Consider the following 12282-nt stretch of genomic DNA (forward strand, 5'->3'; position numbering starts at 1 on the left):
GATCAAGAGTTTAAAAAAAAAACAGCAGCCACATACTTAACTATGTGAATTAAATCTTTGCTTTATCTTTGTCTTTTGATGTTGTTCCTAAAAACTTAAGTCTTACACTGAATCTATACATGTTGCTTTGAGACCAAAATATTGTCAAAAAATGATTAAAACAGAACTTTCATTTTCAGATTAAGAAAGGGTATGGGAAACACATTTTGCATCATTAGTTCTATAGCAACTTGGGGGCTTCAGCGGCTCCAAAACCCTTCAAATTTTTTTAGCCTCGCTCCGCTCGGCATAAATGATTTGCAGCCAAACTTTGATATCTTGTATGTATGCAATACATGTATATGCAGTTGGGAATTCAGAAGATTCATTTCTACAGATGATGATGATTAATTCTGATTAAATGGTACATAATGATTGGACTATTCATGTATTATTTATAATAAAAAATAAATTTTAAAATTGTATGTTTTCAAATATTATAAATATAGTTGTGAAAATAAATAATCAGTCCCTTGCTTTAATGAAAATAAAAATCTTGCTTCAACAGTGCAGAAAATAGATAATCTGTCCTCTTAGTTTACAAAAATAAATAACCGATCAAAAACAAATCCTCCTGCCCCCCCCCCAGAATATCAAATGGTCGTCCCCTAAGGACAAACACTGAAGTCACTCTCAACGGTGAACAAACCCACTCTTTTTGAAATAAGTTCCCCCTCGTATGTGACGTCTGCTACTCCTGTTACACCTGCATTCAATCCAACTTTCAACAAATGAGCTTGGATATTCCTCTGGCAGTCCTTTAATCTTGATAAAGTTGTATGTGAAGGGTGCAGTGATGATATTCCACACTGTGTTGAGGCAAAAAATCCAATTGAGCAGGAGCCCATGGGGGCTGCCATTGTTGAAATCTATTGCATTGTGGGTAATGGGAGATAACTCTAACATATATTTTAGCATTGTTCAGTCTTTTTGTAAGGACAATATGTGTATTAATGAGACAAAAACACACAGAAACAATTATTGTTATAATAAAATATGACATTTTATTTTCTTAATTTGTAAAGATATAAAGGTTTCCCATTTGTTTTTTCAAGTATTTCTTCAATGAAAAATATATATTTCAGTACTTTTATAGTACATTATTAAAGGCATGAGGGCACAATCTGACATGCTAAAATAGACAAATTATAATATATATCACTTTTTTAACTATGTCAGCTGAAAGTAGTTGAGAAAAACTGTTTATATACAAATAATGCATCAGATTGACCAAATTCATGTTCCAAACATTATTTGGTATCTGCCTGATTCTTAGGCGGACTACTACTAAAATAAGAGGAAAACCATTTGATATTTATTTATTTGTTGGGGTGGGGGACTGAAGGATTTCATATATATGAGTATGGTTGCCTTGTAAGAGCAGAAAAAAAGGCACGATTAGCGACAGATTAAAATGAATAATAATGCCCTCTCTTCCCTTCCCCATCCTTTATCTATAAATTTAAACTGACCACTACGGAATAGCCCAATAGTGTTGAAAGTAGCGTTAAACACCAATCAATCAAAATCCCTTACCTAGAATATCAAATAATCTGTTATTGTCCGTGTAGTTCTTATATTTATCCAGCTTATCGTCCTACAGGGATGTCTTACTAAGGCTTTCATACCATAAAACGTTTATAACATAGGTCACATTCTAATATATCTGAATTCATAAATTTATTAATGTTATTTAGACTAAACGACGCCATGTTTGTTATGTGCCTCTGTCGTCTAAACAACCTATCAAAAAAGAAGAGGTGGAAGAGAGCCAGAAGATCTTCCCAATGCAAAAAAAAAAAAAAAAAAAAACAGAAATGGACTTCTTCTGGCTCACTACCGAAGAACAAAAAAAAAACGCGCCCCATTAATATGTTTTAAAAACGCCTTGCCCCTATACCTTTTTTTTCCCAAAAATTGACATTGTTAAATATATATACATATATATGATCATCATTAAAATGCTATTGTATTTTTATAAGACCTACTTTATTACATGATCTGGGACTAATGACATCTATCTAAGTCCAAGCATACAGTAAGTTATTATAATATGAATATGTTTCTTGTTTTAATAACCACATTTGATGTTATAAATGAGTCACTATTTATCAGGACAGGAATTGGGTTTACATAGAGAGAATAATGAGCAAAAAATGGATATGGGGTGGGGCCAAACCTATAGATAACATAATAAAGAAATGATGAAATATAAAGAATACGTCGATTGTTTTTTGGTTGCCAAATGTCCAGTAACAAATATTTCACGCATGTTTAGCACAAATATAATAGAGATCAAAGGATAAAGAATAGAGTGAAATGGTAAAAACTAAAAGATATAGAGTTATAGAAACTATCTTTAATCTGAATCCCCTCCCCTCACACACACACACACATTTACCATTACTGCAAATATCGCATATATACATCTCTATACAAATTAAATAAAAAATATTGCATTTAAATGAAAAATATCAAATTTTTGCAACCAATACCATGCCATACTTATAATATTTCAACTTTTTTTCCAGACACCTAGTGCTGTTACGTGATTGGTATATGTCGTAGAATTGTTTCTCATAAATCTGAAAAAAGCCCAATAAAACTTTTTTTATAGTTATATCTTTTCAAATCAAAAATAAAAAAAAAATCGTATCAGCTTCTTCTATTTTATCTTAATGCAATATGCAAGGACTTGCATTGCATATCATTAAATTCGACAGGAACATGACAACCTAGCCATCGTTTCACAAAAAATCGTACGACAATCTTAGATCTTACGCCGGTCGTACGTCAAATCGTAATTCTAATGCAATTATTTCGTATCAATGGTTCTGATACACCTTATCGCTATTTGTCCGCCATTACTGGACATCACAAAAGTTCCCGTATAATTTTGACGTCATAATAGAAAATATATGACGCCACAATGGAAAAGTGATTGTTGTATGACGTCAGAAGTTCAAGCGGGACAGATTCTCGGGTCAAGCGGTCAGATTTCCAAATAGCGATAAGGTGTATAAACGTATTTACACTTTTGGTATTTAGCTATATTTTGCCTCCGAATGACCTTAGATCTACTCCGAATTACCTTTTGACGTCAGACAACAATCACTTTTTAATTGTGACGTCAAATGTTTTGAATTATGATGTCAAAGTTTACGGGACATGTGTGATTTTACGTAATGGCGGACAAATTTGCATACAAGTGTAAATACGTCTATTGGATGACAGTACGCGTAAAATTCTCTATCTCCTTGTCTGTAACTAAGGAAGCCGACATTTTGAATTGCGGAATGTATTGACTTGTAATTTTTACAATTATAAACAAAAAAACTCACATGTTGCACCTAGAAATCTTCTTTCTATCAAATTTAATTACATTCTGAAGCGGTCAAGAAGCCAGAAAACGCCCGGTGTTTACGTTTGACGCCGGAAGCATACCTATGACGTCACCTAGTTTAGGGGCGAAAGAAGATAACATCTTTTCGCGGAATTTTCTTTAATGAGAATTTTACACTGAAATAATGATAGAAGTTGAATGATGTACTTGTTTTGTATTAGACTAGATATAACTGTATTGTATTTGAAGCTTTGCGGACGTCCGTCGGTAGTTTTACTGTCGCAAATACCCGTTTACCTGTCTCCGCTACGCGTCGCCAGGTAAACTAAATTTGCGACAGTAAAACTACCGATGGACGTCCGCAAAGCTTCAAATACAAAATAGTTATCTCTTAAGTTTTTGAACGTTTCATAAACACTCGTAATTAAAATTTGATCTTAAACTTACGAGTGTTAACTGGCAGTCGTAAGTCAAATCGTAGTAGTTTAACCTGTTGAAATTTTGTAAAAATCAACAACATTACATTATCTTACATAAAATTAAGTTCCATTGGGTGAACATAATACATGTATCCATGTCATTAGTCCACAAAAGACTCCTGATGTGCATTGCGTTATATTGATTGATTGGTGTTTAACGCTGATGTTTAACGCCACTTTTATTACTCTGTGGTTTATAGTGGAGAATCCAAGTCAATTAAGGTCAGAAGAGTACGGCGAATGCACCTGCCACGAGCGGGTTCAAACTCACAACCTCATTGTTAACAGGCTAGTGATCGCTGTAGTTGAACTACTTACACAATTCGTCCACCGAGGCCCCTACTACATTACAAAATTCCCTTGAATACTAGGTATTTATCTATAGTTTTGTTTGTTGATAGTATTGAGATTTTTTTCTATCATTGACATTTTCCATCCAGTTTAGTATATTTACCACATGTATCTACTAGTATCTGTAAATTTCCAAAACTCTCACAATTAAAATATAAGAACAATTGCCAAAAAGTATACACTAAATTTTGTGTAATACTTAAAGAGCATATTTATGTATACATGTATGAATACACCCGTATTATTACAGCCTTTTGTCATCAGAGTCTATTTCCTAGTATCGATAAACCTGAAAATCATAAACGGCATTTTCTTAAATTAAAATATATAAATAGAGGTATTGATTTTATTAACTTATCTAGTACATGTATATTCAATGACTCTACCATCCAAAGCCAAATACCTCCATATTTTGATAATATAGAACCACCTATTATTTCGTATTCTTATAAAAAAAACCAGCAGAAGTTTGATTTTTAATTATACGTCAGTTACATCAGACGTCAATATAGAAAATAATGTTCCTTCCACTTGAGATTGTGAAACATCTAGTTTTAGATGTGTTCCCTATGGTCATGTCCTTACAGGAGACCTCAACATCGTCGAAGACCGTGAGGTCATAATTTTTCCTAAGAAAGGACCGAAATATCGTCCTCCATCTAGAATAGATTGGAAACAGTGTCGTCAGGTCATTAAAGACGCTAGATGTCTGTCTACTGTAAAAATTGGTGTAAACGTGAAAAATTTGATAAAAATCTCTAGACAGTTATTTGAATAAAATTATGAATACTGTTAATATTCGTATATCTCATTTTGAAAACAAGTTTGAAATTAGTAATAGGGTCCATGATATTCCCATTTCCAGAATATAAAATAAACTCCAAGTACTCGCAAAGCGGTTTGTGTTCGTACCGGCAGACAAAGCAGCAAATAATGTAGTGGTGGTGTGACGCATATACTACATGGAAGTTCTCCAAAACGAAATTACAAATTCATCACATTCAGGTCCGTACGCTCCATAGAGAGTCAAATTGTAAACAAGCATATCACTGCCACTACCCAGCGTAAAGCCTCTTCCGAACATTTGAAAGTCCCTACTATGTACTGGTTACCTAAATTGCACAAAAAACCATTTAAATTCCGTTTCATCTTCGCATCTAGTAAGTGTTCTACTACCAATCTATCAATGCTTCTAACTACCTCCCTTACTACTATCAAAGAACTTGTTATTAACTTTTGTAATAAAGCTTATGAAAATAATGGTATTAATTATTTTTGGAGTGTTAAAAATTCTTTAGAGGTTTTAGATAAAATACATGCTTTTGATGGTCCTTTTAATTCTGTTGACAGTTATGAGTTTTCTACTCTCTATACTACACTTCCACACAATCTTAGCAAGAAAAAGTTTTCATATTCAATTAAATGGTCTTTTGAAAAATCTCATTACAAATTTATTTGCTGTAACTCGTTTAAAGCCTTTTTCTGTAACGAAAAAGGAAAGTATGCACACAAAAAAAAATATTACTAAGTAATTATATTTAACTTAAATTAAGTATTCATTTTTATTACTCATTACTAGGAATTACTTACCAATTACTCACTATTACTAGCAATTACTTATATTTTACTAGATATGAAAATAGTTACTTGAAACAAGTATTTGTTTTACTGAAAATGTGTGTCTATAAAAAAAATTACTTAAATTAAAACAAATACTAATAATTATTTTACTCACTTGAGTAAATGAATTACTTAGTCCTTATTTAAGTAATAACTTACTGTTTTTAGTAAAAATAAATTACTTAGATTAAGTTATATAACTACACATATTTATTTTTTTATTTACACTAAAATGCAGTATGAAAGTTACTGGAATTACTTCTGATAACTTGAATATAAAACTTGTTATTACTAAGTAGGCTTAGGCACTACATAATGTTGTTTGCTTGCATAAGGCTTATTATATATAATAATAAATGCTTCCTATGAAATTTGACTCCATAATTTTACAATTTCAACATGTATAGGTTTCACAGTCTGAAAATTGCATAAATTTGGATAACTATTATAGCAATTTTCTTTAAACAGGCTATTATTTCAACTTGGAATTATTTAATTATGGAATTTGCATAATTTCTTGTGCTTGAAATTTTTTTTTAAATTCCATGTTTATTCTGTATTTTAATGTTCTGTGTGGTGCACAACACTTTCTATTACAAAGAAGATAGCATATTTTCAATAGAATGTACTGTGCCGCGCGCAACACTATCTATTCAAAATACATTGTATGGAAAGTGTTATGCAATGCTTAAAAAATTATAATGCAGAATAAACATGGAATTCATTAAAAATTTCAAGCACAAGAAATTATGCAAATTCCATAATCAAAAATAATTCCAAATTAAAATACTAGCCTGTTTTTAGATAATACTTTGAAATGCTGAAAACAATTGATTGGAATTACTCAGTATCATAATTACTAGTCATTACTTAAATTATTTTCATATCAAAATATCTTCAAATTATCATTATTAATTTTTGATATAATTTTTATAATGCTTACTTACATGACTTAGTCTTACTAAAATTGATAATTAAATATCTATTATAAATGTACAAAGTTGTATCATATTTCCTGTATTTAATAAGCAGTATTTGATTTGAGACTGAAAAAATATTCAGCCAATCAGAATTAAGGTTTCATTTGACTTTGGTAATCTATATTTGAAAATTGGCTGGAACTCATTCAGATTTATATTTGAACAAAACGTATACTGAGTTTGTTGAAATACTTGCACGATTGACAAGCATGAAAGGAAATGAGAACCTTACAAAAAGGACACTTTGTGGGTATTCATGTTTCTGGCTACTCTGTGTGTACTAATTCAATTAAAATTAAATGAAAATGTAGCACAAAGAGTTGCTGGGGAGGTAACCCATGTTAACTTGCAACAAACAAGAATAGAAATGGATTACAACAAAGGATATAGTATATGATAATTCTTTAAAAAGGTATGTTACTTTTTCAAATTATATGCATTTATAATAAAACAGTGTAGAATTTTTATTTTAATCTGTAAATATATTATATATATATACAATTTATATGTAAAAGAATTACTCAAAACCTACAACTAAATTTACTGTTGCAAGTAATTGTATTTCCAGAAATTACTTGCCATAAGTAAAAGAATGGCTTACAAGTGGTACACGAATTACTAAGAGTATTAAAAGAAATATTCAAAGAATTACTTACTATTATTAATAGAAATACTTTATGTGTATTAAAAAAAATTACTTACTATCATTAAAAGAAATACTTAATGTGTATTAAAAGAATTACTTACTTTGATAAAAAGAAATACTTATATGTATTAAAAAAAATACTTACTATTTTTAAAAGAAATACTCAAAGTGTATTAAAAGAATTACTTACTTTAATTAAAAGAATTACTTACTTTTATTAAAGGAATTACTTACTATCATGACTATAATTAAAAGAAATACTTAATGTGTATTAAATGAATTACTTACTATAATAAAAAGAATTACTTAATATATAGGAAAAAAATTACTTAGTATTTATTAAAAGAATTACTTAAGATACATTGAAAAATTACTTACATTTAATTACTAGGGAATAACTTACAATTAATTGGCATTACTAGCAATTACTCATTTTTTGACAAACATTTTTACTTGTTTTTTTACTTGATATGAGTAAAATGAATACTTGTTTTAAGTAAATTCAAGTAATTTATTTTTTTGAGTGTGCTAGATACACTTACTGGAAATGTGAAGATATGATTGAAGCTTTAAATTTTCTCCTGGACAACATATATGTACGTTTCGGTGATAAAGTGTATCGATAAGTAGTAGGTATTCCTAGGAGTTCTCTAAATATACTACCGAAATTTACCCAATAGAACTTACTTTAACTAAATCTAACATAAACAGCAGTAGTTGTCCTTTTCTGGATTTGGACATTTCAATCTCTAAAGGAAAACTCCATAAGAAAATTTACGACAAAAGAGACGATTTTTCATTCCCTATTGTTAATTTTCCTTTTTTAGACGGCGATGGTCCTTTGGCTCCATCATACGGTGTTTATATATCCCAACTCGGTCGTTATGCCCGTGTGTGTAGTGATGTCATAGATTTTAAAGAACGTAATCAATGCATCACTGGTAAATTATTAAGTCAGGGATTTCGTTACCATAAATTACGTAAAACTTTTGCTAAGTTTTTTCATAGATACAACGATTTGATTAGTAAATTTGGCTGTACCTGTAGAAAACTGACTAAAAACGCTATTTCACATCCTAAATTTTACGGTAATATTGTACTTAAAGCGCGGAAATCGCTATGTGATCCGTGTAAACTCATCGAACCTTTAAACAAACTTATTAGTAAAGGTTATCTTACCAATGTTGTAATTAGATCTTTGAATATAGTTTACATTGGCACTAATATCGATTTTGTCATCAGCAAATTAAAACATAACTAAATTTGTATTCTTTTCAAACGGGATGTATAAAGACACACCCACGTTCATTTTGATCTATAAAGAGGTTAAACTCCTAACTATCCTACTGTCTGTCGATACATTTATTTTTGGCATTGCACAAGTCATGTCTTCTTTGACTGTCCATGACGTTAAAATACTAAATCCCTGGAATGTGTTTTAGTTGATTTTAGTCTCTGATGCATGATTTTTTATTATTAGTTGTTTTGGCTTTTAACTAGCTGTCAGTAACTGCGAGTACTCTCAAATCGTACTTTCTTGTTTATTTGACCTGTTGATACTAATTGTAATGATTTTTTGTTATTTAATGTTATTCAGGGTTATATCTGGTCTATATACCAGCTTTGATAAGTGTTTGGTATTACTATAAATTTTCACTTCGTACTATGAACATCTAAATTATTTATTTTTTTAAAAATATTTCCTTTCTCTATTGGAACTGTACACGTATACATAACAACAAAATTATTTTCATTTACCTGTGTTTAAAGTTATTGCAAATGGCTGATATTTTTGTTCGAGCATATTGTTTTTCTTAAATTGTTTAACATTTCATACCGATATAACATGTTACTTTTATCATTCTTCCCTTAGTTTATTTATTTTGCATTTGCATTGTACCATAGGTCAAATTTATTTGTTCAGTGTATGTTCACTGGTGTTAATATGTCCTTTGATTGAGTTAAGCTATTTCAGTTGATATTTTATAGTGTGTTTTTCTATGTTGTGATGTTACACTATTGTTTCAGAAAAAGGGTGAAGGTATGGTACCATTAAAACGTTTAAACCCGCTGAATTTGTTTGCACCTGTCCTAAGTCAGGAATCTGATGTTTAGTAGTTGTCGTTTTTTGATGTGGTTCATAAGTGTTTCTCGTTTCTCGTTTTTTATATAGATTAGACCGTTGGTTTTCCCGTTTAAATGGTTTTACACTAGTAATTTTTGGGGCCCTTTATAGCTTACTGTTCGGTGTGAGCCAAGGCTCCGTGTTGAAGATCGTACTTTGGCCTATAATGGTTAACTTTTATAAATTTTGACTTGGATGGAGAGTTGTCTCATTGGCACTCATACCACATCTTCTTATATCTTTGTCCTACTTATCCGGTATATTCTGTCATAGAAATAAATTAAAGCTGTATTTTTAGCATATTATTTATTGTATCACCATTATATGTTTGGATGACACAGTAGCAAATGCAGAGGCATTATAAAATATGAAATGAACATATGCACATTAACGATACTACAATCTGTCGATACCCATATTTTGGCATTGCACAAGGTCATGTTTTTCTCTGACTGTTAATGACGTCTTCACTCTAAATCGTTTGGATGTTGGATGTGTGCTGGTTGATGTTTTAGTCTTAGATACATGATTCTTGTATTAGTTGTTATTGGCTTTGAACTAACTGTCAGTAACTGCGAGTACTCTCAGATCTTTACTTAGTGTCTTTTTTATTGTTGGATGTATAGATACGCTGACACGTCCGGCCTGTGTTTTCGTTATATGTTTTCTGCTTTGTATCGATCTGATGAGTTAAGCCCTTTTCAACTGATTTTTATAGTTTGTTCTTATGTTGTACTTTTACACCATTGTCCCAGGTTAGGGGGAGGGTTTGGCACCAGCAAACTAGTTTAACACCGCCACCTTCTATATTTGCCTGTCCCAAGTCATGAGTCTATTCTGTGGTTGTCGTTGCTTCATGTCTGTCATATTTATTTCTCGTAAATTGTTTTGTTATTAATTAGGCCGTTAGTTTTCTCAATTGAATCGTTTCATACTTTTCAGGTTAGGGCCTTTTATAGCCGACCACAAATGTATACGGTATGGGTTTTTCTCATTGTTGAAGGCCGTATGGTTGTCAATGATTGCTTACATCCACTTTATTTGAACTTTGGTGGATAGTTGTCTCATTTGTAATTATACGACATCTCCTTATTTTTATATCCATGGCTTTTTAACGGGAGCTTGGAATGTAGTTTTAGGCGTTTATAAATAGCAAAATATCTGTTGTTCTATAATAAGTCTCTATGTCGTGTCCCTTTGAAGTAAAAGGCTGATTGAATCAGTATTAAAACTCAGAGGGGGATTTCAGTGGGGGTGTGGGCTAGGGGATGGGGCGCTCCCTTATATAACTACACATTGCCGGTGGGTTCCTCTTTAAAAGAAAAGCATAAACCCGCATCAGAAACTATCACGATGCGTAATGAATTTTAATAAACATTTGTAGATACGTATAATTTCATGTAAACAATTTAGAAATTCATTTTGATTTGGATTCAAGAAATGCCGAAGACCTAATGAATTTGTTTTTTTTTTTATTATTTCATCATTCTTTAAAAATGTAAAAAAACAGACCCAGCTTGCGCCAATTTTTCTTATAAAACCAAAGCAAAAAAATATCTTAAAACTAGGCGGAACACTTTCCTCACAAAACCTTTTTACCATACAAACATAAAAAAACCTCATAACCATTTAAAACTACGATTTTGAAAGCTGAGCTGAAAAAAAATCTGTGATAAAATTTTCTTCCTGGTTTTGAAAGAAAGATTCTTTTTTAGACATTAACGCGGCTGTCAAAGAAAGCACCCTTTTTTCTTTGTAATCGTAAGTTTACGTTACGTTTACGATCACCTTTGTGAAACACTCGTAGCTAAAATCTTACGCTTAACGTAAGTTTGATCGTAAACGTAAATCGTACGATTTTTTGTGAAACGCTAGCCTGTTATACAATAATTACAGATATATTCCATTTGATAAATCCCAACTCACCTTCGACATTAATGACATCGCCGATGGTGATTTGTTATTTTATTAACAAGATTATTTCAACACATGGGTGTCACATTTGCAACAGGAACTACAATCATGCCAGACTTTGTTTCGCTTTTTCTTTAGAATCTTTATTTTGTCACCTTATTCTTATAGCAATGTCAAAGTTGTTTCTATCGTTCGTATACATGGTATATTATGTATTTGTAATTGTTACAACGCAAAAAGGTTGTTAAAAATAGAGTGTTCCCCTCTCCATAAATGTTTTGAACGATAACTAAAGAAGGTTTAAATCCTGTAATTTTTTTTATTAATTATTTTGAAATATAATAAAGTAATGGCCTTATCGTCCTGTTATAAATGGGATATAGATTTAAATAATCAGATTGTAGATTAGAATACTGTTTATAAAAACCGGAAATTCGTTTTTCAAAATGTGTTGCCTTTTGTTATTTAAATGCTACATCTACAAATGTAGATGTAAGAACATATTGCCCACTAAAATATAGTGGGATAGAATATATGAAATATTTGATTATTATAGACAAATACTCTTTATGTTTCCTAACTCCTGCTCAAAAAGTTAAAACTAATCACAAGCATTAAATCAACAAAATCAATTGTAATATATTTTCTTATATCCTTATAATTTGATTACTTCTATAAGGTCATACGATGTGCCTTGTACTGTATTATGTAATTTTGCATCTTTCATCTAGTAAAAGTTATTAAAAAATAGAAAAAAGGAGGTCTTAAAAACAAATATGAAAAGT

This window comes from Mytilus californianus, unplaced genomic scaffold, assembly GCF_021869535.1.
Source record: "Mytilus californianus isolate M0D057914Y unplaced genomic scaffold, xbMytCali1.0.p SCAF_9, whole genome shotgun sequence".
In the NCBI taxonomy this organism is placed as follows: domain Eukaryota; kingdom Metazoa; phylum Mollusca; class Bivalvia; order Mytilida; family Mytilidae; genus Mytilus; species Mytilus californianus.